Source organism: Quercus robur, chromosome 4, assembly GCF_932294415.1.
Source record: "Quercus robur chromosome 4, dhQueRobu3.1, whole genome shotgun sequence".
NCBI classification, from domain to species: Eukaryota; Viridiplantae; Streptophyta; class Magnoliopsida; order Fagales; family Fagaceae; genus Quercus; species Quercus robur.
Window position 1 is genome coordinate 22943231 of NC_065537.1, and position 6463 is coordinate 22949693.

Here is a 6463-nt window from a genome sequence, read left to right on the forward strand (position 1 = left end):
CTATATCTATTGTGACATTAACTTGTCACAATAGGCCATTTACTGTGAGAGACTTAGGTTGCCTTCATTAAAACACAAAATTGTGACAATTATTGTGTTTCGTCACAATATAGTTTTATATTTTAGTAATAAAATTTTAGGTGGAGATATAATAATTTATAAATTGACAAAATTGTTCAAACTAATAAATTTTATTTTACTCATAAGAATAACTTAAAATTTAAAAAACCAAGAAACCTTTAAAATACCCCAAAACCACTCAAATGAATATATATATATATATATATATATATATCTTTGGAACAACCAAAATGACTATAATGTACTGCGAATGTCAAAAATACCCCTAAAACCTTCAAAATGACCACAATACCCCCAATTTTTTTTAAATGACCAAAAATACTCATAATCACTAAAATGACCAAAATCTCTAAACTGACCCAAAATACCCTCGAAACTTCTAAAATGACCAAAATAACCACGAAAGTCTAAAATGACAAAAATACCCCTAAACCTCTAAAAGGATCAAAATACTCCTGAAACATAATAAATAATTGATATAACTCCAAAACCTCTAAAATAAGAAAAAAATACATTGAAACTTCTAAACTACCCCGAAACTACTAAAATGAACAAAATACCCTTAGAACCACAAAAATGACTAAAGTGTACTGTGAATGTAAAAAATACTCCTAAAACCTCTAAAATGACCAAAATACTCAGGAAACAACTAGAATGATCAAAATGCAGACAAAACTACTAGAATACCCCTAAACCTAGAAAATTACTAAAATAACCTCAAAACATCTAAAATAACTAAAATACCTTGACACCTCTAAAATGACAATATTGCCTCTGAAACCTCTAAAATGAAAATTTTGGCCTTTTAAGAGTTTAAGGAGTATTTTGTTCATTTTAGAAATTTTAGTAAATTTTGGTCATTTTAGATATTTCAAGGGTATTTGGGTCATTTTAAAGGTTTCGGGATATTTTGATTATTTTAAAGATTTTGAGAGATTTTTTTGGTCAGTTTAGAGGTTTTAGAGTATTTTTAGTTATCGCAGGTATTTTTAGTCATTTTAGAGATATCGAGAGTATTTTGGTCATTTTAGAGGTTTGGGGGTATTTGGGTCATTTTAGATGTTCTGAGAGTATTTTGGTCATTCTAGTTATTTTGGGAGTATTTTGATCATTTTAGAATATACTTACATAGCCTTAGGGGCATATGTCTCATGATATCTTACATGCTTCAAGAATAAGATGTGTTTAGATTGATGGTTTTGATTTTAGAGGAAAAAACAAAAATAACTTTAGTTTGAAAACCATTTGAAGAACCCACAGTTAGTAAGGGTTAATGTCAAGATAAATTGGAAATCTCATGTTTGATCTAAGAGAGCACCTACTAGTATCTTCCCTTTAAAAATGAATTTTTGAAAATTAGTATTTTTTATGGAAAATATAATTTTAAAGGTAGTACTTTGAACTAATACTTCTGTCACTTCTATATGTGATTCAAGGGAAAACATAACTTTAAAGGAAGTAATTTGGTGAACATAATTTCAATTAGATGTTTAAATTATGAGAACAAAGATAATTGAATCTTTATCGGGCCACATGCCATGTGACCATCATGCTCCAATTCATATTCAAATCTTGATCATTGGATTTCAAGAGTATGGTGGTGACATATTGGTGTTTGTGAAATTTGAGACCAATTGGATGGTAAGATTGAGATAACAGAGCCATACATGTATGCAACACATGTCTATCATGTGCCATAATTTGATCTAGAATCTGACCATTCGATTTGAAGACTGTAATGAAAGGTTAATTCTGGTAAATTATGGTCAAAATCAAACGGTTGGATTTAGAGAAAGGTGCAGTCAAAGTTTAGTTGAAGTTGGTCAAACCCGGTCAAACTTAATAGATGATCTTGAGATCGTTGGAGATTTTAAGGATATTTTGGTCATTTTAAAGGTTTTGGGGTATTTGGGTCATTTTAGATGTTTCGAGAGTATTTTGGTCATTTTAGTTGTTTTGGGAATATTTTGATTATTTTAAAATATACTTACCTAGCCTTGGGGTCATATGTCTCATGATATCTTACTTGCATCAAGGATAAGACACGTGCTTAGATATTAATGGTTTTGATTTTAGAGGGAAAAAAAAAACTATATTTTGAAAACCATTTGAAAAACCCACAATTAGTAAGGGTTAATGTTAAGATAAACTGAAAATCTCATGTTTGATCCAAGGGGAGCACCTACTAGTATCTTCCCTTTAAAAATGAATTTTTGAAAATTAGTACTTTTTATGGAAAATATAATTTTAAAAGTAGCGCTTTGAACTAATACTTCTGTTACTCCCATATGTGATCCAAGGAAAACATAACTTTAAAGGAAATAATTTGGGGAACATAATTTTAATCGAATGGTCAAATTATGAGAACAAGGATAACTGAATCTTCATGGGTCCATATGGCATGTGACCATCATGCTCCAATTCATATTCAAATCTTGATCATTGTATTTCAAGAGTATGGTGACATATTGTTGTTGGTGAAATTTGAGACCCAATTGGATGGCCAGTTTGAGAGTACAGAGCCATACAGGTCACATATCCATTATGCACTATAAGTAGATATGGAATCTGACTATTAAATTTGAAGAGTATCATGAAAGGTTATTTCTAGTAAATTATGGTTATAATCAAATGGTTGGATTTAGATAAATGTGCAGTCAAAGTTTAGTTAAAGTTGGTTAAACCCGGTCAAACCTAGTCAAACTTAATCGATGGTCCCAAGACCGTTGGATTTGGTGAAACTAGGTTCAATGGGACGGTTTTTAGTGGATTATTGGGCATTGGCAAAGTTGTTAGAAAATATTAATGAAGAAATAATTTTGCAAGATGGCAAATATCATGTTAACATTGACTTAGATAAAGTGTATTAGGCAAGATGATAAAAAAATTATTATTTTGGCTCATATATCATGTATTATCACTTCTAATTTTAATTAATTGGAATATGTATGTTATAAATATATTTTAATTTGATTTATTTAGTTATTTTTGGTAAATATTATTACATAATTAATGATTTAATTGGTTATTAGTTGAATATTTTATGAATTTATAATGAATATACCTTCCATATATGTATATATATAATTTTTGTTATAATTTTATTAAGTATTTGTGTATCTTATGACACATGATATACAAAAATCAAAAATTGATTTACGATATGATTCACATTTTGATAACTATGGGTTTTAGTCAGTATTTTGAGTGGAATCAGAACTTTCTTGATTTTTGTTATATTATCGATTTTGAGTTTCAAATGGGTAAAATTATGATTTGAGAGTATTTTGAAGCAAAACAATACCTCCCTGGTCTCTTTGTTTTTTGTTTTTTTGTTTTTTTATATTTATTTAACAAATTGGAGAGTTTTAAATTACTTTAGAGGTTTCAAGGTTATTTTTGACAGGGTATAAGTTTGGGGGTATTTTGGTCATTTTGATGAGGTTAGTGGTATTTTAATCATTTCAAATATTTTAAAGGAATTTATGTCATTTTAAATATTTTAAGAGGCATTTTACAGGATTTGATTAAAAAAAAATTCATATTGTATCAAAATTATTTTGCCCACATATTAGTGACAACAATCTTTGTTGTCATTATAAGATCCCTAATAGCGATGACCTAATTCGTCCCTAGTATATAATTTCTTCTCTCCATTAATTCCCTCCACTTTTTGAGAGTCAAAATTTTTCCCTCCGTTATATTTTGGTAGATATATTTGCGACAACATGTTGTATCGTCGCTAAAAGGTGACTATCAGAGATGACAAATTATATCATCACTAATAGCCTTCTATTAGCGATGACCGATGTGTCGTTGCTGATAAAAAGAGCATATATATATAATATATTTACTATATATTTTTTGCCACATATTAGCAACGATACACAAGGCCATCCCTAAAGATGATTATTAGCGACGATAGATGTCATCATTAAAATAAATCTTCTTTTAGTGACGCAGCTGTCGTCACTATAAAATTTATTGTCGTCACTAAAAGTTTCCCACCATTTTCCAAAAATAAATAAAATTCCCTCCATGATGTTAGTGACTACCTTAGTGTCATCGCTACCATGCACTTATTAGCGATGATCATATATTATCGTTGCTGCCTAATAATGGCGAATTTTTGGTCGTCACTAAAACATGGGTCGCAAAAGGTCAAAATTCTTGTAGTAAGCCTAATCTAAATTTTAATACTTTTTCTGCATTTTTGTAGTTTGTTGGCGCTACACTATCTCTGGGTGCTGGGGCAATACTAGTGAACCCCTGGAACATTACGGAAGTTGCAGCTTCTATTGGCCAAGCTTTGAATATGCCAGCTGATGAAAGAGAGAAGCGACATAAGCATAACTTTACACATGTGACCAGCCACACTACTCAAGAATGGGCTGAAACTTTTGTGAGGTATACCTGCTTTACTGTTGTAACATTCTTGTGACGTGGCACTAACAGTTTCTAAATATATTTGTTTGCTGTGATGATTTAATTATTTGTATGAAAGACATATGTTATTTATTGAGATACAACCCTGACAAACCTTAATTTAACTTCCAATTTTCCTATAAAAATGTAAAAGTTACATTTGGTCAATGAGCTCTAACTTGATTGGCACCTCCTCCCCTTATAAGTTCTAGGTGGAGGGTGTGGTTGTAAGTTTAAGTCCTATTGGGTGCATGTGTAATTTCTCATTTTTAAAAAAAAAGTTTCATTTGATGCTACCATCTAGCAAATGTATTTTTATTTATTTATTTATTTATTTGGGGTAGAGAGAATTACTTAAAGAAAAAGTCTGGTAAAATGATAGTTGTATTTCATCTAGATTTCATAAATTATTCAAAACAGAAAAACATAAATTATGGTTTGCTCTCAATCCAGACCAAAATTTTAGCACTTATGTTAAACATAGTCACACACAATACTTCATGTGTGCTATATATGATGGCATTAATATGCACTTGTGTTTATCAACAACATCAACAAGAAGTTCGAAATTTTTAGGGTCGAATATTGATCCTACAACAAATTAGTCAGCCACATTTTTTTCCTCCATTCTATTCTATTCTATATATTAATGTTTAATGTATCCTAACTAGTAATTAATTAAAAATACATAATTTGGGAAATGTATTAATTACATTGCTTGTGTTTTCCTAGTAGTTGTGTGTTATTAGAAGTGGCATGAAGCAAGTTTTGGAGATGGAATTAATTTGAGGAAACAAAATTTGTGAATAGAATGATAATATGGCCATGCTTTTAGTTTGTTGAACTAAATTTGAGTTTGGTTCCATTAATTCGCAGTGAACTAAACGATATTGTGGTAGAGGCAAAAACTAAGGATACGACAAGTTCCAACTTTTCTACCAACCAAGGATGCAATCAATCGTTATTTACAATCTAATAATTGATTGCTTACATTGGTATGTACTTTCTGATTTAGATAATTTGTAATTGAAATGCATTGTAGTTAAGAAATGACATTGAACTATATCATATGGCAGTTCTCATTAATTACTATATAACTGCACTGTATTTAGGTGTACGGATATCAATTATGGAAAGTCAGTTGAACATCCATTGTTAGTTATTGAAAAATTGTACATTTTTAGACCCCTTAAACACAAGTTGTTTAACCTAGTTATTTAGCCAAGTGATTACTTAGATAAATTATTTAGATCCAGGTTAACACAATCAAATCATATCATTTAAGTAATGTGAAAATATAAATAACACACAATACGATAACCTAGGAAAACCAAACCGGTAAAAAACCTAGGTGGGATTTAACATAGCTATCCTCAAAGTAAAATAGATCCACTATAAAAGAATTGAAATTTTTACAATAAAACTTAAACCACTAACATCCTATTGCTACCTTGGGTAGAAAACTTACTACCAAGACCACGATCATGTGACAGCTTCGAGTTCACGGACTACTTCTTTCCTTGATCCACTGCAAACACAAGTACTCCCACTTGTGACTTTGAGACTACACTCAAAGGTTTCAGATCTTCTTGAAATTTTTTATGCAGCAACTAAAGTGATCACCAAGTTCTTGACATGAATCTTAATAACCTAAGTGTGTATGAAGGTAAATACCTATAGATCTCACAAGAGATTCAACACACAGCACATCAACAACTTACAAAACATAGCTAGGGTTTTTCCTTTTATACTTGGAGTAAAATATAAAACCCTACACGTCAAACTGGGCTTGGGTTGAGTTGGAAACAATCTGCAGAAAATAAATTTGCACGTGGTTTGATCGATCGAGCCTTGTAGATTTAGCCAATAAATCCTGCAATTCACTTGATTCCAACTTTACAAATAAACACACTTTTATCATGGTTTGCCAACACATTACACATTGAAGTTCTAATAC